The sequence below is a fragment of the Limulus polyphemus genome, unplaced genomic scaffold (assembly GCF_000517525.1).
Source record: "Limulus polyphemus unplaced genomic scaffold, Limulus_polyphemus-2.1.2 Scaffold816, whole genome shotgun sequence".
In the NCBI taxonomy this organism is placed as follows: Eukaryota; Metazoa; Arthropoda; class Merostomata; order Xiphosura; family Limulidae; genus Limulus; species Limulus polyphemus.
The window spans coordinates 247,844-274,012 of record NW_013666426.1 but is presented as its reverse complement, the minus strand read 5'-3'; the positions used below and the strand labels follow the sequence as shown (position 1 = coordinate 274,012).

General features: G+C 34.6%; 1 pseudogene; it reads left to right on the top strand.

Annotated features, from left to right (window-relative positions):
* The first annotated feature begins 1,287 nt into the window (after positions 1-1,287).
* On the top strand, positions 1,288-26,169 carry LOC106460686 (annotated as a pseudogene).

The window sequence follows — 26,169 nt, the reverse complement described above, 5'->3', positions numbered from 1 at the left end:
TATTACTTTGTCATAAATATCTTGAGTGAATCTCTTGTTATCTAGCTAACCTATCCGATAGCTTTAAAGCTAGTTCAATTTCAAATGGGTATACTACACTTTTATAAGCAGTATTAGTTAGAGTGTTTGACATTGCTAATTTTATTATTTTTTATTTTAATTATTATACTTTTACTATTGACACTGGTTTTGCATTATTATTTTAAAATATGTATTTATGACCAGCCTAAATCTCCTAAGCGGGCCGAACCTCGTGAGATATTATCAAGTTTACGACTTTGCAGCCGTTAACAACGAATGTACCAAATTTATTAAACAATTCATTCTGATCTTCATTAGTAAAGTATCTAAGAAAAATATATTTAATTAGTCATGCTGATTATTAGGTTGGCATTTAATTTCGCTCTAAGTAGATAGCTTGCTGTGATCAGAAATGCTTGTTAAATACTAAAGTTTACACCCTACAGTAAGAAAACTGTCCCACTTTTGCATTTACATGTATCATTTATAAGGAAACCATAAACATAATACAAAACACACTACCACTATAGATACCCTATCCTGTAAACTTAAGTAATAGTTTTCCAATAAAATGTTGTCTGTCCTTACACCCTTAGAATCAATGTAAACACTAAATGTTATCCTTAATTTTGTTGTATTCATTTGCTGTGCGTTATCGCTTTTTAATTTCACTCTCTTTCTTCTTACTTACTGATGTGTACCAATTTCTTTGTTTCATATCTTTGTTTGCCGCAATCAAGACAATTGTTTTAAAGAACAGCCTTGATTTTATATTAATTTATGGTGTGTACTATGTTTTTAACTTTCATTATTGTACTTCATTTTCACTTTTGTAAAGTTAATAAATATTGTAAACCCTTATTGAAGAATTATACAAAATGTACATACTTGTCACATGGCCATCCATTTGTCATTTTATTGTTGTTAGAAATTATAATGTATATAACGTAGAACAAACTTATAAGTCTGATTTTTTCTTCTGCGAAATTTTTATGAACCGCGCCAATATTCGCAATATTTCTTTTTTACTAAGTGTTTATATTTTTGTTTAACTCTTCTTATATTACCTTTTACAAAACACATAAATATATGGTGATTATTAAGAACCACAGACTTTTTCATTATATTTTCCGTTTAAGAATTATTTTAATTGTTATACTTTTGTCTTATCCAAAACTATAAAATTTAATTATTATTATTTTCATAACAAGTTGAATTTCAACATTTAAAGTTGTTTATAGTATCAAGCGCTCCCTATCAATTGATTATTGTATTGGTGACCCGCGTAGCCCAGTAATAAGAGAAATGGTGGCGCAAATAAATGGATTTATTTGAATTTTAGTACAAATTTGTAAATGCCTATTTTCGTTTTGGCCATCATCTTTAATTGTAGCGAAGCTTGAAGGTAATGTTGAAGTAATTAAAAAAGAAAATTCCAGATTAATTAGGTTTAGAACGACTGTTAGTTATATACAGAATACTAAATTGTAATACTGTTGAGTACTACTACTACAGTCTACAGTACCACTACTGCACTAGTCAAGTACTGTTTTAGTCACTTTTTACGTATAGTTTACTTAGCGGTAGTACTTATAACCATAAGTTATTTTGTAAAATTAATAATACTGTGTTCCAGCTTACAATATATATACACTTGAGTAACACTATGGTGTTGGTAGCGTCCTACATTTTTTTCATTTTTTTGTTAGACTTAGAGTTAGGCCTATTTCCTGCGCTTTGACTTAGGTTAGAGGTAACCTCACTTTTATTTTTTAAAGTTTTATTCTCTTATTGCATACAGTATCCCATGGTCATTATAACTATGTTTTATATAGCTTATTGTAATTTATCATTTGTCTAATCTGGCACCTTTTCCAGTAGCATGTAGTTTAACTTTAGTCACATTAGTCTAAGTTTAACTTAAGTTTAGATCTTATTGTTAGTTAAACCTGATCTCCTGCATCAGACTGAAAACTTCAGTTAAATTATAAAATATTAATTAGGTCTAATATTAATCTGGTATCATGTGGATTGATGTTGTAGTGTTTAATGATATGGTAGGTTTGATAAATTTTATGATAATTACCTAACATAGAGAGTGACATAGGGGGCCAGATCCAAACAACAACCCACATACTTCACTTTCCTGGAGTACCCTGAGTATGCATGGCAGATTTGACTGAGATTGAAAAACACTGTAGGCATAAAAGGCAGACAGACAGACAGAGACTTTCTTGGGAATGACAAGGGGGTTTACATCAGAACACCGAACACATTATGACAATCTTTTTGGGTACTCTGAGTTTATCGAATGCATGCCAATGATTGGTTGAAATCAGTGAAAAAGTAGACACACAAACAGGGCTTGGGCTTAACTCTTTTTTTTTTTTTGATAGCCAACCAGACAGCCTAGATGCGTCTTTTAGGTGACCAATTTAATTTTTCCTTATTTTGTAATGAAGCAATCCATAAATGAATGAATGAGTCATACTATGACCTATAAACTTGGCCCGGCATGGCCAGGTGGTTAGGGTGCTCGACTCGCAATCTGCGGGTTCGAATCCCCATCACACCAAACATGCTCGCCCTTTCAACCATGGGGACATTATAATGAGAAGGTCAATCCCACTATTCATTGTTAAAAGAGTAGCCCAAGAGTTGGCGGTGGGTGGTAATGACTAGCTGCCTTCCCTCTAGTCTTACACTGCTAAATTAGGGACGGCTGGCACAGAGAGCCCTCATGTAGCTTTGCACAAAATTCAAAACAAACAAACAAACCTATAAATCTTTCATACTTGTAGTACTAACAAAGATACATTGAGAGATAAAATGTAAAAAACAATTCAAAAATAAAATAAAATCCCACTTAAATCATACTGTAAAGCAGTGTTGATGTCTAGTATGTTGCATTCAGTGGTGCACAAAGAGTTTGGTTGCTCAATTCCATCAAATAAATAGGATAAAACTCACATGATTGGTTGATAACAACTGCAGACAAATAATCCAAGACAGTGAGTGCACATTGTTTTTGTTTTTTTTCAGTCTTTATTGAAGCATTCACTCTTTGAACTTAAAAAACTGTTACATCTCACACCTGGTGAGTTCAGAATTTCCACTCCGGGAACTGATGCTTTGTTTTAAAAAGCAAAAACGAACACAACAAATCCCAAAATTCTTGCCATGTACTTATAGTAAAAAAAAAAAAAGAAGTTTGGAGGTACAACCAGTGGAAGACAATAAAGCGTAACACTCAAAGTTAGCCTAGGTCACTCAGTGCTGAATAAGATACAAATATTGTTTTACAATAAATGAAAAACTACATAGAATGATGTTCAACAACACCGTAGGATTCCTTTAATTTTCAAAATAAATCATCACATTGTCTGTTCTAAGTTAATCTTCAGTAACTATCTCCAGTAATTCTACTTTGAGTAATAACCTTCTCAAATGTCAGCTCATGTATTAGGCCTACATAGTTTGAATACATTAATGTAGAAAAGAATTAGTGACAGTTAGAATCAGAAGTTGACAAACATTTAATGGACAGTTCAGGAAAGCATAATGTTCGAAGCTTTTCATGGATCATTGTTGATTGTCTTGGTGAAAGGCTACAAGCAAACCCTATTCTGGATTTCACTCCAGCAATGTCCTAGATTGGTCTACTCCTAAGAAATGTGTTCATGATTTGTAGGGGAAAGAGACTTTATTTTTATTTCCGAGAAATTTGTTTGTCAATGAGAAATTATGGTTCACTAAATAATAAACATTACATGTGAAATACGAGAGTATGAATAACAGAAATTAATGGTCAACTTGGAAAATATTATTACAATTCAAGACCATCAACCCCAAATATAGAAAATGGAAGATTTCACAGTTGCACATTGTTTCCTCCTGGCTTAATAGAAATTCTGGCATGTGTCTTCTTGGAATCATTTTTGTGTTAACTGTGTTTATGAACTTTCCCCAAGTCATATCAAAATCAAAATATTCAACTGATGTTTATGCAACACAGCATTCGGCACATTTTGTACATCTAAAGTGAACTTTTTTCTTGTCTTTAAAAAAGTTTTTTTTGGGGGGGGGTCTTTAATATCAGGACCTATTTGGTAGTGGGACTGTAGTAATATTTTCTTTAAATATGTTTAAATTTGTTTATTTAATTCAATTTACTTAACACAACTACATTTAGCAATTGAGAACAACAAATTTTGTTGAACATCTACTTACCTCAGGAACGAAGTGAATGAAGACTTGCACTGATTTGTCATTTTGATAGGTAGTCCCATCAAAATGATTATTGAATCATCTAGTCTGCACATTCAAACATAGTCTGTAAAGGGACAGCATTGCTTGGCAATTGCATGTGCATTTCTAAAAAGGTGCAATACCTTTCTGTTCATTGTCTTGAGCATTTTCTCTCCTTGGAAGGTATCAGGCTCTGCTTCTTTTGCTCCTTTTCTTCACTTCCCTGCTGATGGTTATCAATCTCTTTGTGTTTCCTGATAGAGTCTACTTTGAAGCCAGTGCAACCTTCAGAAACACATTCTGTTTTCTCCCAAGACATTCTCTTATGTTAATTTCTCAACAAACTTTGCAAAACGTGACCCTTCTCCTTATCAAAGCTAAGGCATTTGTAGTCTCTTTTCCATTCTTTTCTGTAATTCCTTTGCATATATCACCACATGAGAACATCCCAACTGATACTAAGTCACAGGAATGAACAATTCTGTATCATAAAGTCAAACATACTTCACAGTATGAAACAATGACCCTTTATACAATTTCATTCATATCTACTGCTACTTATCTGCCATCACTCTTCATCACATTTATACACATCATCCATCCCATCACCAAGATAACTAAATTTTTTGCACAAAACAGTGAGCTCACACAGTTCTACTGTTGACTCAATACATTCATTCATCCATGATCATATTCTTCTCCCTCTATTCAGTTCAATTACATAATCATAGCAACCACCAACTCAAGGTATTGTTCAAACCAAAAGACCACAGAATAAACAAAGACCGTGAGTGACATCCCATGTCATAAATCAGATTAATCCTTGACTAATAATGCTCCGATGATCAACATAATTCAGTATTCCACCTGGTTGAACAATCATGGTCTAGCCGACATAAGTGGAAAGTTGCTAGTACAGTGTGATTTCCTTTTTTTTGTTACACTAATATCAAATTTCTATACCTTTATTTATCATATCTTTAGTTTTCATCTTCGAGGCTGTGCCCAACCATGAATATTTTTGGATCCATGTGTCTTTTATTGATTTTCGTACCACCAAAATATTAAATTGGAAACACTGCCTTATCCACTGCCCCTCTCCACAGTACACACCTTATTTAATAGCTGGTGGTAATTACATCTAAGCATTATTTATCTTGTGAGGGATATAATCACTTAAATTTAATATTCATGGGCAGGTTTTTAGTGGCCAAACAGACATAGTCTGCAAGCATTTTTGGTGTACAAGGACAAATGGACCATCATTAATTTTGAGTTGTGATAGATAACACTTCTGCTTTATTTATGTAGGTAATGATAATCAAGATAAGTACAATCTAAGTTGGAACTGACCAGCATGAATCAAGGCTCAAATATTTGAGTTTCTTAATTAGGCTTAAGGGGTACATATAATGCTTTTAAATATCATTACTGTTATAAAACATATATGAATGTCATTTTGACTTCAAAGTTTTATCTCTACTTTCTACACATATGAATGCCTTAGTAGGTACAAACAGCCTAGCCATATCCAAAAGAATTGCTGTACAACCAAAGTACTCTGAGCTAATATTTGTTTAGCTTTGAGTTTGATATAGATCTAATGGGCCTTTTAGTGTAGTAAATTGGAATTATTTTTCTTTTTTTAGTTCTGTACATTGTTTTATGCCAAAAAAAATATATATATATGTGTGTGTATATATATACAAGTATGCAGGAATATGTTAAGTAGAGCTGGGTAATTAGTTAAATTAGCTAGTTGACTAATAGTCAGACTCATTAACCAGTTGCATTCAACTAATCGATTACTTTCACGGGGTTAATAAAAAAAATGCAAAACTTGTAACATTACAAATCAAATTATGATATTTGCAATGGGCATAGCACAGATAGCCCATTTTGTATCATTGTGCTTAACGACAAACAAACATAATGGTGGTAATTCAATGGATTTCAATTATTACTATTTTCAGGAGTTGGGATATTAATCACTTAAGCTGAACAAATCTGAATTGATTAAAAATAATAAGGAACGACAACATAGTGATTACATGACAGTTGAAATAATCAAAAATGGTAATAATCAGAAACACAAATTTCAGTTAGTTTATTATTTTTGTGACATTAATCAATTTAAATATTTTGTTTACTAGATAGTTGGAATAATTTGAAACATATTTTCATGAAGGGTGTTAATAGTTTAGAGTTTAAACATTAGCAAAGTGTCAAACATTTTGAATTTTGCTAATCTATTAAATGTTTAGAATCCGCAAGTCATATATATTAAGAAAATAAGGGCTACTCAGGGTTTTTTCATTCTTTAATTCCTACTTTTGTCATGGGGTATTACTTACAGATAGCAAGTTTCACATCAGTTTTAACTCTGCATTCGTAAAAATACCAGTACTTCATGTTTCCACTCAGTTCTAAAGAAATTCCTTATATTGTTGTAATTACTAATATGCCAATAAATTATACATTTAACACATAGATATTATTACTAAATTGAGTTTAAGACGTGACAGACAGGAAATTACAATAAATTATAGTTATAAATATTCTGTATACGTGTATTTAGATAAAGAAAACCCCAAAACAGTTGTTAGGTTTTCCAAATATAGATTGAAAATCAGAAAGGATAGTTTAATCACTTTTGATTGGAACTACCTTTATAACACATAACCGGAATAATCTCCCTCTGTATAGAAACACAACAAAGAGGAATCTCATCTCCACATCAATCTCAGAGCATCTAGCACTTTAGTGAGCTATGTCTCTGAGTCTCGCATTGTTGCGAGAGAAGGTGGTAATGCTTCACTCGGACAATTCCACAGTGGTCTCTTACATTTCCAAGCAATTGAGCCCACAATCTAGGTCTCTATTTTCAAACATAGGATCTTCTCTTTTGGGCCCACAATCATCAGATTGTTCTCCTTTACAGGTATAATGAATTTAGTGGCCGATCAGTTATTTTGTGCCTACAGAGTTCTTCCCACAGAATGGATGCTTCATCCACAAGTTCTTCATTGGATCTGCTCTCATCCTTCTGGTGTCCTGTACCTTATCCTCTGCTTTGGGCGTAGAAGTTGTAAGCTAGGATTGGATGGATCTTCATCTTTATGTGTTCCCTACGATTCATCTGTTATCCAAAATTCTTGCACTGATTCATTCCATTTTCTGTCAAGTTCTTCTAATGGTGCCATATTGGCCAGCTCAGCCTTGGTTTCCACTTCTTCAGTATTTTTAGGAATGCCAACCTCTTCTGTTTCCTCTCTGGCCATCTCTCTTATGTTAGCCTCAGTTGGACATTTTTCATCCAGCGATCACCATTTTTAGACTTCATTTCTGGCTTTTATGTGGTCCATTGCACAACATAAGGCATTCTTCTTCGGATGTTTGTCAATGGAAATGGTTTACTTATTGTCAGGTCTCTCAGACATAGTTTTAATCCTTCTTGTCCCACTGTGCCACATTTTTTTTTCAATTTCTGAAATCTTTTCAGGTTATTCATCCTCAGTGTCCTTTCCAGGTTCCTAATTGGGATCTCAAGTAGTTCTTCATACCTTACCTCATCCACCCTTTGAACCTTTGGCGTCATGTTCCCTATATCACCTCTCTTTCTTAAGATTTATTTTCTCCTGTTGTTGGCTAGTGGAAGTCAATGTTCGGTTGTGTTTGCAATTCCTGTTCACAGGACTCTTTTACAATTCCACTTATGCTCTGTTGTATCCAGATAGGTCCTTTCTACCTTAAACTTCCATGGCTAGAGAAGGGGATAAGGCTTTCTCTCCTATTTATCTTCTATCTATGTTTCATTTATATGACTGCTCCGATTTCGATTGTCTTTCATGCCTGGTTCAGAATCTCTGATGTTATGTTCCATACACTGAAGAGTTTTCAGGGTTCACGTCACCATTTGTTTCTTCATTGGGATCCTACAGTGTCATGTGATTTATCCCCTGTCACTTTGACAGGTTGGGTTTGTCAATTGGTTCATAATGCTTACTCTAGGGTTTCATTGGAGGAGCGGAGACTTTTTCGGGTCTCATTTCTTCAAGTTCACCATATCTCAATGCCCCTGGCAGCTTGGTTGCATTGCCTGCTGGAGGAAATTGTATAGGCTGGTATGTGAACCATGCCTAATACATTTATATCTAATTATTTACATGATTTGGAGGTTGGCTTCTCCGATGGTTTTTGGCTACCCCCCATGGCTATTCTCCACACTCCAGCTAAGTTGTGAGAAAGATGAGTGACTTCATTTCTTTTGTGATTATTTCTATTCTTTTTCAGGAACCCTCTCATCATTTTCATTTGGATCCCACTCAGTGGCGAGTGTTGTTTGGTCCTAATGGAGTGTGGGAGTTCTTACCACTCCCAGTTTCCAGTCGACAGAGGTCTATTCCTTCTGAGATATACTTGAACTCATTATTTCACTCAAGGAGAAGAGCCACCTTGTAATTTCAGTTCAGAGATGGCACTTAGCTATCTAATGGAGTTGAGCATGGCTCTTCATTTTGATGATTATGGAAGAGGATCGTTGACTAATTTTAATTCTGCACACAGAGCATCAATTTCTGTGCCATTGGTTGACTGAGTTAGTTCCACATCCTCATAATTCCAGGGACGGGAGGTGTTGACTTGCCTCTCAGGTTTGTGAGTTAGTATTTCTGTTTGTAATCCCAGGCTGGGTAATCTCTGTTTCTTCAGATTGAGTGAGACAAGAAAGATCCCATCAAAGTGAGTTTGGTTTGTTGCATTTTGTGCTTCTTCAGGTTGGGGGTGAGGATTTTTGTGTTGCTTGCCTTCTCTTTGTAATTCTGGTAGTTTGACATGCAACATTATGTAACTTTCAGATTGGGATCCAATAATACTACACTGCAACTCTCATGCCATAGCCACTATGCCTTTGATCTAGCTTTGGGTCCACAGCTTTATAATTCCAACGATGAGACATAGGACCTTGTCTATGTGGTTGGGGCCTGGACAAATTTAATGAATTATGTACAATATTTCATCAAGTTTGGGGATCTGTACATTAGCTAGTTTTCTGACTGTGACCGGATGCGTCTGGTATTGCAGGAATGAGCCAGTTCTGGTATAGTTGTCCCTAAATTCATGTTTTCTTCTCAAGATGTTAGGGTTTTGCCTTTATGGCCAGTCAGCCTTTACTGCCCAGGTATTAGATTTCACATTGTCCAGGCGATGAGCATACCTGTTCCAAAAGTAGTGTAGACCCCACTAGTGTGCTATTACCATGTCATTTTTTCACACCTCTTTCCTACACTGATACTTTCTGCCTTCACAAGCCCCTCCACCTTGTCATTGTGGGGTTCTAGGTATACTGTGAAAGGAGATAAGCGTGTTTCGGAAGTTAACATCTTCCTATACCGAAAATTTATTTCTAATAATACCTCCTATCACAATCTCCTGCCCTTCCTCCCCACAATGGTTGGTATTCGGGTCTGCTGATTTGGACATTTTCAAAAAGTGAATAGGAATTAATAATGGGGAGCTTATATACAGATCTGGGATAGGGGGTGCATTGATGTAGCAGGATAGAATCACAAAATTTAAATTGCTATGGGCAATATAGTGAGGTATAAAGGCTGGAGCAAGCAAGGTAACATTCATACCAATGATTAGATTGGCAGAGAAAAGTAACTTTTGTTGAGATGAAGCTATAGTTTGAGAGGTGGTAAGTATTATCTAAAATACATATTTGGTATGGAAAATGGTAACTTTCAGATTATGCACCTAACTTGCAAATTTATTAACAAATTATAAATTATGTTTGTTTCATTGAGAGTGAAAGTCTAATCAGCAGAATAATTGTCCAGACAACCACCTGATATTGCTGTTTTAGTTTGCATTTTTTATGTTCTTCAAAGTGGTAGCTAGTAATCTTCATGTGCTGGTCAGTGGCATTTATGTCAAGCCTGCACCACCTATCACTGTATTCTCTTCATGGTTCTGAAGCCCTTCTCACAACTTGCAGTAGATAGGGGGTGAATGTTGCAGACTCATTGTTTTTAGAATATTCTTATAGTCTGCTCTATCAACATCATCCTGGCTTATATATAGCTACAGAGACTTTGGAAGAATGTCAATAAACAGGTGGTAGATCTGCCTGATGTAAGTGTTCATCTCTGGTTACTCTCCTAGGACAACCTGGGTGTCACAGTTCTGTAAAATTGTGCTGATATAAGTTGTGGGTTATTACCTTGTTCTAAACCATGGAGATTAAAATTTTGGTCAGTCCAATACTTATGATCAATCATTAGTTGCTTTCTATGGAACTTTCCTCATCCTGCATGGAAAATAACCCATAGTTTGTGCACTTTATAGTTTGACCAATTTACTTGGATTAGAAATGTCACTTCTTTGAATTCTAATTCTTAAATTTCACTCAAACTTACATCTCTTTTTAATTGATTAAAAATTTGAACTGCAAAAATTAATTTTTCACTCATTTTGGGTCAAGAAATGGAGATTGGACAACACCAAATTTACATCTGCTCCATAATGATCCAATAAGCATAGACTTTTTTTTCCATGAAATCAAGTCTATTATGATTAGCAAACCAAGAGGAACAGACTTCCAGAGTTGCATGCTAAAGGTCAATTTCCACGAGGCAACTAATAATTAAATCATACAAAAGTTGTGGTGTGGAAACTGGCATTCAGCCAATTTTAAATAGTCAGCTGACTTGAATTCTTACTTACAGGTAATATCACATTCTTCATTTCATAATTTTTAACTTTCTGAACTACATGTATGTCAGCCCACTAGTCTGTATGTTCTCACAGTAAAAGTACTAAAAATTGTGAAACTTCACACTAAATGTTTAAATATTATTTAGTTTATGAATGAAGAAAATTCATAAAGTGTTATTTGGTATATGTAAAATTTTTCACATTATAAAATTTTTGAAATTGTGTCTTAAAAAACAGTGAAATGTATAATCTAAGGCTATTTTTTTAATAAACATGAAAAAGTTTCATTTTATATAATATACAAACAGTTTGAACTTGTATGATATTCATTAAAATATTTATTTTGATACTTTATTTTGCTGATTGAAACAGTCATCTTCCCTCTATACATCAAACAAATTCCAAGACTTGGAAAGACCTCACCTTTCAAAATGGCTTATCAAGTATCTTAGCATGATATTTTTAACATCATATTTTTGATTGAAATCAATTTATATTTAATAGTTTGGTTTATATAAATAAGAAGTTTTGAATTTGTGTGTCTTTGAATACATGAAATTTGATATATTATATATAAATATTTCTTTTATATGAATGGTTTCCCATTGTAAGAGTAGTCTACCATACTCGCTAATATAATATCAAATTTTAAATCTATGTTTGTGATAAATGCAGTTACCTTTTTTTTTTTTACAGTTTTGATCATTGTTTACAATATGAGAGAACATCTGCATATTCATAATCATGCTTGGATTAGCAACTGGCAACAAAATGCCAATACCATGAGTCATGTATGACATATTTAAAGTATAATTAGAAAATTGAATGTTGTAAATAATAGATATTATGAAATAAAATGTTAAAAATTTATTTGCATGCCAAATACTTGTTAAAATTTTAAGTGGTCTATTTGAGAATTAGTTTTAGTCATATTTTTAATTATCAGTAGTTGTCTAATTCTGAGATGAAAACTCACCTCTCCACACAGAAAAGTTATCTTCCTTGTGCCTCTGCTTATGAGATTTGCATTTCACTAGCTTTGAGGCAACTTCCACCTAATTTCACGTTTCAACTTGAACTATATTGGTGCATGATGATGTCATCCTGTGATAAAATCCCCAACAGGAGGGTTCTATGGCTCAGCTGCGAATGACGGAAATATCCATCAGTCGCACATATATAATTATATCTCTATGCAAATGATGATAATTACCATTTTATTGTGATTGATGGCAACTCAGTTTTATCTGTGAGTCAGGAAACAGCAACTGAGCTGCTTCTGCAGCAGTTAATGGGTTAAGGAAACTTTGGTTTTTGTTATACTTTAGACTTAGTCCTCATTGCTTCACTTTTGTTACTATGAATTCATAGGTTAATGTGACTTTTACCTACTTCTGTGTGAATGAACAAATTTCACACATGGGACCTATTTCAGCGATGGTTTCACTGACTGTTAACTGAAGAGTATCTTACAGTCATTGTTTAACAGATTGTGAAATCTGTTATGCATGCTGGGCTATCTGCTCCTGTCCATCTTCTGGTATCCCTTCTCTTCAATTTGAAATTGAACAAGATTAAGACAAATTTGATCAGCTACTCCATCCTTCTGGATTGCTTTAGGTACCTCACTACCTGTCGAGTAAAGCCCTCAACCTTTTACATTATTTCAAGACTTGATCTCACAGGTATGTTCATTTCTTTCACTTTTGCCTGTGTTTTATGACACTTCACATTCTTTGCTTCACAACCCTAATCGTCATGTTTATTTCATTTTTCTTCCCTCACCCAACATTAGTGTTTATGCTGATTCCTTTCTGGAATAACTTCATATCTGTAGCTTTATGTCTCATCCTCCTTGTTTATCTGATTTTCATGTCTTGGCTTATAGCCATTCTAATTTTTCCTCTCTTGATTCCCATCTTTGGAATATCTTTTACCTGTTTGGGGAGAAGACTCTACTTCAGTTTTTGCTCTCCAGTGCTCAATTTTCCTGTCTTCATCTTTTTCTTAATACCCTTCTTTGTTACCTTTCCTACCTGTACCTTATGTCTGAGGTACTTTATTGTGCTCCAGATTTATCTTTATGGTAAGTACATTCCCTTTTATTCACTACTGTGGCCCATATCACTACATACTTAGCTCCTCTACTGTTGGGAGTTGTTAGGTAGGTATACACTTCTCATTTGCATATGCTTACCTACTTCCTTTCTTTGTGATCTTCATCATGCTCCCTTTATTCACCCAGACGTCTTTGTTGGTATTCCTGACTTTTAGAGTCATGGGCTGAAGCATCCTGACACCAGTGTTCACTGTCTTTAGTTTCACCCTTCTACTTCTGTTCCTTGACTAGGCCTTCTTCCTGTATCTACCTCTATCATTTTCCAGCCATTAACCTTGTTGCACATCTTGCTGGGGACTGTCCTGTCAATTTGGGACTTGTGGTGGCTTATCTATTTTGATTTGCAAACCTCTTGTCACAGTTTTCTGCTGACAAACAAGTTTTCTAAGTCCTCGCCCATAGATTTTCTCTCCACTTCCCCTTCTTCTTGTCCTGTTTTATTTTCATCTCCCTCCAAAACTATCTTCAATGTTTTAAGGAGGCAATATTGGATCCTTTGGAAAACATGCTGTTGAAACTGTATATGACCCTTCTTTGGGTTTTTACTCATCTTTTGTGGTCTGATAATTAACTTCTCCCCTCTTTATCACCTTCTGGTTGTTCCACACTTTCAGATTGAACACTTCTTTTTATTGGACCTTTTCACCCAGACTGTGGATGACCGAGATCAACGTTATGGATGCATTCCTTCACATCTCAATTGCCTCATCCTCCAGATGTTTTCTATACTTTTTCCACCAGAATCATGTCTTCTATTTCCGTGTCCTTCCTTTTGGCATTGTATCAGCCCCTTACATATTCAACCATGTCATAAGGGCCTTTGCTTTTCATCTACATTAACTTTTACATGGATGACTGGATTCCCATAGCCAATTCACACTTCTCTTCTTCAGGAAGCTGCTTGTTTGTAGTGGTTTGTCAAGGTATCCATATCCTTTCTTATGCCCACCCAGTATCTTGTGCATTTGAGCATTTTCTTCAACTCTCATCTTAGCTGAGCTCAGTCTCCTCCCTTTCAACTGCGAGCTATGGAGTGTCTGGGCACCAAGATTCGTGTTTCTCCTTCTCATTCTGCATGAGAGGTTCTTTCTCTTTTGGGAACTCTGGCTTCTCTAGAACTACTCATTCCTTTAGTTTGTGTACACCTGTGCCTCCTCCAATGGACATTGACTGATCTTTCATAAGATCCATTGTTCTCTACTGCCCATCTCTGGAGTTCCCTTGCCTCCCCCAGAATATACCTTCACCTATTCACTGATGCTTCCCTCTCAGGTTGGAGAGCATCTTTGAACAATATGTTTTATGGCCTTTGGACACAGGATGAGTGTGCACTTCACATCAATGTGCTCACACTACTTGCTCTCCATCAGGCATGCTCCCATTACCCACTCTTTCTGGTGGATTGTTTGGTCATGATCCATTCAGACAATTCCATGGCCATTTTATACCTCAAACATCAAGGCATTACCCATTCCAGGATTTTTTTTGTTTTCAGGCTGTGGCCCAACCTTTTGTGGGCCCATTCCCATCACATTCAACTGGTTGCCTATCATGTGCCAGGGGCTATGAACCTTGTTTTGGACTGCATTCCCCATACAGAATAGTTTCCCACAGGTTTTTCATTGTGTTTGCTCTCAGTTGGGCATAACTCTTCATAGATGCCTTTTCCACCCTTCTCAACTCAAATTTTCCTCTCCTTTGGCTCTAGCAGTCAGTACTCTCAGCCAGGACTGGTTTCCATTTTTTATATGCTCATCCTCCTTTTTATTTCCTCACCTTGATTCATGACACCTCTTGCTGGATCCTTTTTGGCCAACTGAATTTTAGTTTCTTCTGCTTTTTTTCACTTGGCAATCAGACCCTCTCTTTTTCTGCCTAATAGCCCCTCCATCTTGCTTCAACCTCAAATATCAGTGTTTCATCAAGGGATATCGTCCTTCCATTTACAGGATTTTTCAGATTCATTGCCCATCTAGCTGGACTCCCCAATTGTGTAACCCTTCTCTTGTCTCATTCTTGTTACTTTTCCACTTTGATGGCTTATCAACATAATGGTCCATATGCCCTTCTTTTTCTCTTGGCCTGCCTACTATACACCATCTTTCTAACTTATTTACTTGGTTATTTGATCATAGTTTGTTGATCCCCATCATTGCTGGTTATTGGGCAGCATTATCCATAACATTTTGCCTTTCTCAGTGCTGCAAAATGTTTTCTTCCCTTGATCTCTCCATTTTATTCCAATCCTTCCTTCTCCACTCACCCTTTCACCCAACTCCTGTGCCTGAATGGGAGCTCAGTATGGATTTGCACATCTCACATGTGACCCCTCTGAGCAGTTGACTTCTTCTTCTTTATTCCACCTTTCTCATAAGACTTATTTCCTGCTCTTTCTAGTCTGTGGTTGCCATCATTTAGATAATTATGCAGTTGACTCTCATCATACTCTTTTTCACAATGTGATTATATGCTCCTCTATTCAGATCAGTCTTTCCTTTCCAAGACTTCTGCTGCTTAGGAACGTGACCGCACCTTTTCTCCTATTTCCCTTTCTTTTATATCTCACCTTTATCACTGTTCAGACCTGTACTTCCTACTATGTCCTGTTTGGACTGTTTAATGTTACTTATCATATACTTCCCCATTTTCAAGCAGGCATTTGGACTATTCCCCACACCTTTATCACCCATTATCTTCAACATCTGGCTGTTTTGTCTCCTGTGGGGTTTTCGATTTCTGTTTGCCATTCTTCAATTGACCCACTGTCTCTAGACAAATAAGTACAATTTCTTTTTCAGAGCCCCTTTTTAATTTCATAGGATCCTGCCAGATGGCTGGTGTTTCCTCCTAGGATATACTTACCCAAAATGTGTATTGAGACAGAATTACTAGAAGAGCTCAAACCATCTGTCCTGGCTCTACCAGTGCCCACTGTTGAAGTGATATGTTCTGCAAGATTACTTGAGGTATCCTTGTGGTATATACATACTCAATTGTCTGATCCAAGCCGCACCTGTTCCATGGGCTATTATGGAGAAAGTCAGCACCAGGGAAGTATTCTGCCCTTTTTTTTACTTGTGCTTGCTGGCATTTAAAAATAAGCTTTGTGGTTATCTATTGCACTGTCTTCAGTAAAAGACTTTTCCTGCTGGAAGTCCGATATAGTGTGTGTTACCCCTCACAACCTTAAATGTTACCACTGGTACCATCCTCCAGCAGACAGAGCCTGTTCAGTTGAGTAGAGGTGAGCATACAATGTACAGAAAACATGACACACAACTAGTGTGCCCTTTTCCTGCAGCCAAAGCCTGTTTTGTGGAGTTGACGTGAACACAAGCTATATGAAACCATAATGCATAACTAAAGTTCTCTCCTGCAGTGAAGTAGAGTCGAGGTGGACACATAAGGTGTAATCTGAATGTTCCCCATCCACACTACATGTATTGGCTTGCTGGCCCCTTGTGTGCAAGTGTGTGGATGGTCATGCTCTGATTCTGCCCATCTCTGTAACAAATGGGGATTATTTACCTTTACCCCTCCCATTCAATTTCAGGTGAAGAGTATATACTGGTCAAGATGAGATCCAGTCTCCCACAGTGTGCCCCTATGAAGTCCCTGCTATTAGATGTCACACTCCATGAGCTTTCCTTCAGGGGTTTTCTGAAGGAAGCTCATCTAGGTATAAATCTGCACCAGCCTCTTCACCAGTTTTCTTTGTGTTGAGTTGAGTTATCGTCTCAGAAGTTAACGTGTTTATTTCTTCACATTCTCACCTGATCCCCCACCACCACACATGCACACTTCCAGTGTACATTTTGTATCTTACCTCGTCAAAGAATGAAGTTATCATGAATGCAAGTGCATGAGGGAGTTACTGTACATGGTGGTTAGCTCTCCTATTGGTAGAGGGTTTTTATCACATGATGATGTTATTTTTCCATGCACCAGTGTAGTTCATGTAAAAAAACATGAAATTAGGTGGAAGTTACCTCAAGGCTAGTGGCATGCAAATCTCATAGGCAGATGCATGAGGAATACAACTTTTGTGTGTGTGTAGGGGAGTGAGTATCTATCAGAAATACATTTTCAAATCAGGAAAATTTTAACTTTCAAATAATGTAAATGTATGGCTGTGATGGATACAGAATAATTTTCCTGTGTTATGTATAGATTTTTTGAGTAATTTCCTATATTGTACTTGATGTTTTAATGTGTATTTGATTATATATATACACACGCACAAACATGTGTTTGATGTGATTATTTTTACTCCTATTTCAGATATGAATTTAGTAAAGATATTGCATATTGTGACTGACTCAAGAAGATTTGTATAAGAACTCACCAACAGAGGTTTTAAGAAGTATCATCATGCCAACTCTTTCTTTGGATTCTATTAATTCCAGTGCTTCCAGTCCAAGCACAATGTCAGTCACCACTCAGCCCCAAGATACAGAAACTCCAATAGATGTTTTATGTAATCCCATCTTACAAAGTCAAAGTCAACAACAACAATTTATGCAAGTTCCTGTTACAGGTATTGCATCAGTACACACATACCCAGCATATGTCAGTAATTCTCAGCAAGGTTCTAGTTGTTTAAAAGTTGAAAATGCTCTGTCTTACTTAGATGAAGTAAAGATTCAGTTCAAAAATCAACCAGAAGTCTACAATGAATTTTTGGACATTATGAAAGAATTCAAATCACAAAGTATGGATACACTATCTGTGATCCATCAAGTTTCTACTCTCTTTAAAGGCTATCCACATTTAATTCTAGGCTTTAATTCATTTCTTCCTCCAGGTTACAAGATACGTTTACAAAATTTTGAACCAGTTAATTTTACAGCACATTCTCAGAAGCTGCAACAGCCAGTAAAGCAGGATACAACTGAAACAGCAGCTGTAACAGTTCCTTTACCAAAAGAACATACTACCATTGTGTCAAGTACAAGTGGTCCAAATGTTGCACATAACAATATGGTTTTATCAACTACAACTTCAGCTTGTATTCAGTCTGGATCTGACACCACTGAAATTAGCACACAGAATCAACAGTTAGTACAAGAATCTCAAAGTAATATACAACCAGAACCAGTTTCCAGTAGGACTGTTAAAGATCCTGTGGGATTTAAGCATGCAATTAACTACGTTAATAAGGTCAAATCTCGATTTCAAAATCAACCAGATGTTTACAGAGAGTTTTTAGAAGTCCTACATGCTTATCAAAAACAACAAAAGGGTTTAAAAGAAGATAAACAAGCAGGATGTAACCCCCTTCTTGAAATTGATGTTTATGCACATATTGCCAGACTTTTTCAAGATCAAGAAGATTTACTTGAAGAATTTAGTAACTTTTTACCTGAAGTTGTTGGAAGTGAAAACAAAGAAGCAAGTACTAGTGCAGTCAACAAAGAAACATCTAGTAGTGATGTTAGTACAGGAGACATCCCTACATCCTCAACAGAATGTCCAACTGTTGATGTTCATGACAACTCAACAGTTCCAGAAAAGGTAGTAATGAGCACTAAACATCCTGCCCCTTCTATGTGGCATTGTTTTCCTAAAAGAAGAAGGCTAACTAGTTTCAAAGATGTTTCTTTAGCTGAAGCAGGAAAGTTTGGAACACTGAGTGAATTTGCATTTTTTGATCGAGTACGAAAAGCATTAAGAAGCCAAGAGGTTTATGAAAACTTTTTAAAATGTTTAATGCTGTACAATGAAGAGATAGTTTCTTCTTCAGAACTTGTATACCTTGTAACTCCTTTTCTGGGGAAATTTTCTGAACTTCTTAAGTGGTTAAAAAACTTTTTAGGCTATGAAGAAGGTAGCAAAAAATTTGAGACCTTTTCAGCTAAATATTCTAAGAATAAAAAGGAAAAACTAAGTGAGAATGACATAATGGAAATTGACTACTCTTCTTGTAAAAAAAGTGGTGCTAGTTATAGAGCTTTACCTCAAAACTATCCTCATCCTAAATCCAGTGGTCGCACCTCTCTTTGTAAGGAAGTATTAAATGATACTTGGGTTTCTTTCCCATGTTGGTCTGAAGATTCCACTTTTGTATCTTCAAGAAAAACTCAGTTTGAGGAATATATGTATAGGTGTGAAGATGAAAGGTTTGAATTGGATGTTGTTTTGGAAATTAACTTGTCAACAATTCGAGTTCTTGAAGGTGTACAGAAAAAGATCTCAAGAATGACACCCGAAGAAAAAGACCAGTTTCATTTAGATGACACCTTAGGTGGAACATCTGCTATAGTACATCAATGTGCAATCAGGAGAATATATGGAGAAAAAGCAACCGATATCATTGAAGGTTTGAAGAAAAATCCCGTTGTAGCTTTACCACTTGTAATAAGAAGGTTGAAAGCAAAGGATGAAGAGTGGCGTGAAGCACAGAAAGTATTCAATCAAACTTGGAGGGAGCAAATTGAAAAGTACTATCTGAAATCACTAGACCATCAAGGAGTTACATTTAAACAGAATGACATTAAAGCTCTGAGAACCAAAAGTTTATTAAATGAAATTGAAACAGTGTTTGAGGAATGTCATGAAAAAGTTGAAGAAGGAGCTAGAGATGTACCAGTTGGACCACATTTAACTGTAAAATATTCTGATCAATCTGTATTAGATGATGCAGCAATGTTAATTTTTCATTATTTGAAGAGACTACCGGGACTTCACAAAGATGACAAACAAAAAGTCAAAGATTTCATAAGAAATTTTGTTCCAAAATTTTTCCTTCTTCCCTGCCCAAAAGTTGATGATGAGAGTGAAGATGATGATGATTCAACTGCTGAAGGTAAAAGTAATTTAACTGCAAGTGAAGAGCAATTAGACACTAATGATAAAAGTATTGTTGATTTATCTAATGAAGTAGGGAAAAATGTATCAGCTGAAGAAAATGATAAAAACTCAAAGAAACAGCCAAAGGAAGGACCAAGTACAAATACTCAGGTTCACACAAATTGCAGTGAAAGTGACAAAAGAGTGAATGATGATCCAAAGAGTTCAGATCCACAAGACAAACAAGATGACAAAAAAGACCAAGAAATTTACCAGCATGAAATATCACTGATGAGAGATGAGTCATATGCATTGTTATTTGGCAACAGCAACTGGTACTTGTTCTTTAGGCTACACAACATCTTATGTGAAAGACTGACAAAAATCTACTGGAAAGCTCTACAATTAGCTGCAGAAGTAGCCAAGGAAAAAAAAGAGAAGAAAGACACAAGCTCTCTTCAAGTACGCTTGAAAACTAAATCAAATACTGAAGTAGAAGACTTTTACCCTGCATTTTTGAAACTGGTAAAAGATGTCATTGATGGAGACATAGAAGGAAGTCAGTTTGAAGATACATTGAGAGAAATGTTTGGAGTCGATGCCTACATTGCCTATACATTAGACAGAGTGGTACAAAACACAGTTCGACAGCTGCAACATCTCGTTTGTGATGAATCTTGCATCAAGTGTGCAAAATTTTACCAAGAGGAAGTGAAAAATGGTGGTGGTGGAGGTTTGTGTGCAACAATGTTATGCCAGTCTACAACAGAGACAGCCTACCAAAAGAAAGTAGAACAGGCATTAAATGATGAAAGCTGCTTCCGAATAGTTTTTTACAGGGCCAGTGGTACATTAACTTTTGAGTTAATTGACACAGAAATTGAGGATTCTGATGAAGGCAGCGAATCTCATAGGTTGGCTGATTATATTGACAGATACCTCAGTGAAGATGAAGTGCCTGTAAATAAAGTTTTTCTTTTGCGAAATCTGAAATCATGCAAACATTTGAAAAACTATAGAGAATGTAATTTTAGTAAATTAAAAAGTAAAATAGAGGAAAAAACCAAAAATTTACCAAACTTAAATGTTCATCAGGATGCAGAAATCCCAACAACATCACATGAAAGGAAGTCAGAACAAAACTTTCCAGAAAAATGGGACTTTTTACGTTATGAGGACAGTTGGAAGGTTACTAAAGATATGATCATAATTGACAACACAGAGTGTAAGTTTGACCCTGAAACTTACAAAATGTCTTTTGTATCTAACACTGGGAGTTACCTGTATAAACCCATGTGTCTTACTAAAGCTCAAATGTCTCATCAAAGACTTTCTAAAAAGTGGACTAAGTTGTTCCATAGTTGGCATGAACATTGGTTGGATTCCTTTGTTTCTCGGGATATGAAATCTGTGTGCAGAAAGTGGCTTTTGGGGGAAGTTGTACATACACATCAGTACTTCAACACTCATTCTGAGGAAGTACGAATACATGATATGACTAGACCTCCATACCGACCATACAGTGTGTATCGTGTCCACTGGAAAGATGAGGAACTCTAAAAAAATAAAGTCAGTGACTTATTAAGAAACGTCTTGATGTGTGTTTACCATATCATTTATATCAAAATGGTTTTTTATGAAACCAAAGGTTACATATGGTCTATAACCAAAAAGAAGAATGCATTTGGCAGATCTTGAGTGCTATGCTTTATTATAGTATTCTGTAAATATATCACACTCATTGTGTGAAATAGCGCTGAAGTTCTCAACAAATTAATTTGATAAAAGCATGTTCAAGGCTATTATGACCATGTACACCAGTACTTTAATTATCCACAGCTTTGTTATATAGACATATAAAGAAGGAACAATCTTGCACCTTGAGGAGAGCCAGAAAAACTAAATCTCTGGTTTATAGTCAGCTTTAGAGTTGCAATCATGAGATAGGCTGGAGCTGGCTATAAAAAAGCAAAAATTAACTTTTTTCTGGCTCTCCTCAGATTGTACGTTGGTTTCCTCTATTCTACAAGTTTCTTTTGCTTACGCATCTTTTTATTAAACATTGTACATTATAATTTTATTTCTGTCCTTTTCTTGGTCATAACTAATGAAAATAAAATTCAGGGAATTGTGTATTGTCTTATAATAAGTGAAATCACATAAGGAAGTTTTACCTCAGGATTTTTTTAATTTTTATATTTTATATATATATGTTATATGCAGTAGGAAAAACTTTCAAGAAAATCTTGAATGTAGTCCAACATTAGGCCTCCCAATGAAACTTAAAACCTATAAAAATATATTTTTCATTCTCATCCTTTATTTTCTTTATTTTTATTTGAATTCGGCTTAAAACAAACTTAAAAACTAAATTTGAAGGTAAACATATTTTTAACCTAAAGCATAGTTACTTAAAACAGATGCATGGAAATATAATGGTTTTGTAAGCATTTTTTGATGTATGTGTGAGAGGGGGGGAGATTTAGATTTCATTACCAGTATTTTCAGAACTTGCATGGTAAAACTATCATCATACACGAAGTATGGATTTCTTCATGGAAAGTTTAATGATGGGTTTAGAAATTAAAATTTATTGTTAGTCAAATATTTAATCCATATTTTGGTTTGTGAAATGAAAATTTGTTCTATATTTTTTAGTAAAAAGGAACTTTTAAAAAAACATTCATGTTTGCACTGCCTCACTGGGAGGTCTGAGTCATAGTGCAATTCTTACTTCATTCTCAATTTAATCAAAATCAAGATAAGTGTTTTAAACAGAAACAATTTTTTATAAAGTTATTACAGGAGCTGTAATGCATTTTGTAGAACCAATATAATGTTCAAAACTTAATATTCTGACTTCTATCTTTTGCAAAATAATATTCAATTTGTCTAGTATAAAAGCTTAATAATTGTTTTGCACACTGCCTGAGTCATTATTTGACTCACATTCCAGTGCCAGTTTCAAAGAAGGTGTAGTGACTGAACTGTAGAATTGACTGACTTGGATTATTTGCTTATTATTTTATTTTTGTAACAAGGGTTTAATAATTAGCACACTAGATAATCTGCAAATAGTACTTATTGACAGTAGCTAAACTGCTTTAATAAATGTTAGCAAAAGATAATGGGAGTTTAAAATACCCAGCATTTCAGTTCCAAATGAACCTATCTTAGAAAATGACTTCTGTTTTTATTTACAGAAGACATCTAAATATGAAATAGTTTTGAATAAAATAAGATTTTCATGATTTGACTTCAGCTATGGTTTTGCACTTTGTGATGTGCATTTAAAACTGAAAAAGTTACTATACTAAGAAATACAAGCTAAAATTTATTGGAAGTTTAAAACAAAAACCTAATATTTGTATGTGTGTGTTTTTTGTTTGGTTTTTCTTGTAGCAAATCTTTGTAAAAATCAACATAGGCTGAAAGCATGTTTTTTGTTCGTAGAATTGGAATGTTTTAACTGTTTTTAATTTCATAAGAACTCTTAACCTCGGATGTTCTGAAGGCTTACCAACAGCAGAAAGTGTTGTCATCATCTTTGGTATCATTTTGTTCCAAGATGCTGTTATTCTTATTGTATACCCTTTATTTTAAAAGTTAATCACAAATGTACTAACATCATAATAAAGTACAGTGCAGGAACTTCTCATTATTAGTTAAAATGTGATTAACTAATTTCCCTCTTATATTTCAAAAAGACTCGATGAGTTTAAAATGTAGTAAAATGGACATAAATTGTGTAAGGTCTCATATCATTGTTTATGACATGACTTCTTTCCTGGGCTCTCTAGTAGGAAAAGATAAAATATCAATTGTTTTCCTCTATAATTAATGCCATTAGCTGTAAAGGTTTTCTTCAATTTCCAGTTTATACCATTAACAGTTTTCTTAAATGGAAAAATACAGTATTGGGGTACTTTAATTATGAGATGTTAACCTTGTTTTTCTAAGTAATTTATATTGAACCCAATGTTCAACTTAGTTAACATTGTAATCCAAGTTGGATGAATAGAGCTTTTTCCTTTATGTTTGTGAACACTTGAAATTCATATCATAGTTGATTGTGAAATAATCTTTTAAAAGTTTGTTAATGCCTTGATACTACTTTGATTTAAGGCACAAAACTCTGCTTTTTTTGAAATTATATGATAAAACAAATGTGAATTAATTATTCACCCTGAATACCAAAACTGGCATATGTAAATTTAATATTTTTTGAATTATAAATTAGTTTGTTTTTTTTCTTTTCAAACTGTATTTGATATTTTGACTTTCATGTGCTGTCTGACTTAAGTGTGATTATATTAAAAGTTGAATATCTAAGTTGTTAATAACCTTTCTGTGGTGGGTTGTAAAGTTTAAGAATAACGTATATGAGGAGAGCTTCCCGAAATATTTGCATTGCCTGAGTAATCGATACCTGTTTATAAGACACAACAAAAAAATAATGAACACAATAGTATAGTATAAGGTAGCCTGGAAAGTGTATTATAATGACTACCACCACTATTCTTTACGGTTATTTTAAAATGCATTGATATTCTGTAGTTTTGATTGCTGGACATTGGATACATAGATTTCAAAAGTAACAGTATTATTTTCTTCTGTCTCAAAAACTACAACTTATTTATCTGAAATAAAAAAGTTCAAAGAGAGAAGATGAAAGGAGTCATGAAAAAATTTTGTTTTTAAGTCTGATATTCATGTAAGTTAAGTTTAATTGTAATTTCGACTTGTTCTACTCAAATGGTGAGTTATTTGTAAACTTACTCCCCAAAAATACTGCATTTTGAGACTTGCGTTATAGAAATTGTACAAAAAATAGTGTAATGTAGCTGTTATGAAAAGTTCTAGGAGTATTTTTCCCAGCCCCCTCAAAAAATGTTTTATTAAAAAAGATAACTTTGAGACTTTCTTTGTATGCATATTTAGTTGTTTGAGATTTAATAAACGTTGTTATTCATGTGGTTCGTTACTAAGCGTTCAGCTTGACAAAGTTGTGTGAAAGGCTATGAAGTAACTGGGTATTAAATCACTTATTGGTTGGTTTTTTTAGGCTTTGTGTAGTGCTTTCAAAATGTTTTGTGTGGTTCAGTATGTCTCAATAACCAATGCGTGAAATAATTCGAATTTCAGTTGTTGAAACGAACGGCCTATGCACTAGTTAGTAATATATAATGTTCTAATCATGTATATTATATTTGTAGAATCCGTCGATTTGTTACCACGTGACTTGGTGTATAATGTATTACCTATAAAATGGTTATGTTCAGTTTCAGTTGTGTGCATTTAGTAAATACCCCAAGAAGGGTAAAAACATCTACAAGTATTGTAGGCACTAACAATATTTGATGTTAGAAACGAACTAATTTCTTTTTTATGCTTAATGGGGCAAGAAAATAAGTGGTGGTTTGTACACAGCAATGTTGTTGGCAACTGTAGTCTATCACAATCAACTGTATGAGTATTATACTAATTGGTTATTCATTGTTCTGCAAACTTTAATAAGTAAATTTTTTTTATATCAAAAAAGTTATTCCATAATCTTGACTTAGTAAAATAATAGAGTATCCATAAGCATGGCCGTAGCTAGCTGTGAAGTCACCGAGGTCCGAACACCCCCATTATAATTTGAAATTAAATGTAACGTACTATTTAATTTTACACCCATATGCAAAAAATATACAATATGTGCTTGTCAGTGTTTGAACCTCTGGTAAGTTTTCTATCTAGTTGCGGCTATGTCTATAAGGAATTATATTTATTATTTTGCATGTCTCTTGAGTATAAGTTTTTTTGTTGTTTTTTTCATTTTAACTGTCATAAGTTACATTTCTGTTAAATAAGGCTCTTATAATTACTGCCTGTCTCTTAAGAAGTATGACTTGCATTGTAAAGCATTAGAAACGCTTTATTTTTGTATATAGACAAATAACTAACTTTTTTCTTTCACAATTCTTTTAAACATTGAAGTATGGGTCAGATGCGCCTTTATGTGTTTTTGTTTTGTGCTAATACATTTAATTGTCACTTTAGTTTGTAGCGGATATATCATGAAACAGAGGAACATATGTTTATAATCGTAGCTATTTTTTTTTTTTTTTTGGAAGAAGAAAAGTTTTGACATGTTCTTAATGTTTTATAGCTTGCTCGGAGGGTTACTGTATGAAATATGGGAATATTTCCAGGTTATGTAGAATCAGGCGAAAATTCAAATTGTTTTGTATTATATATTGTATACAATAAAACAACTGACCTCTGCAATA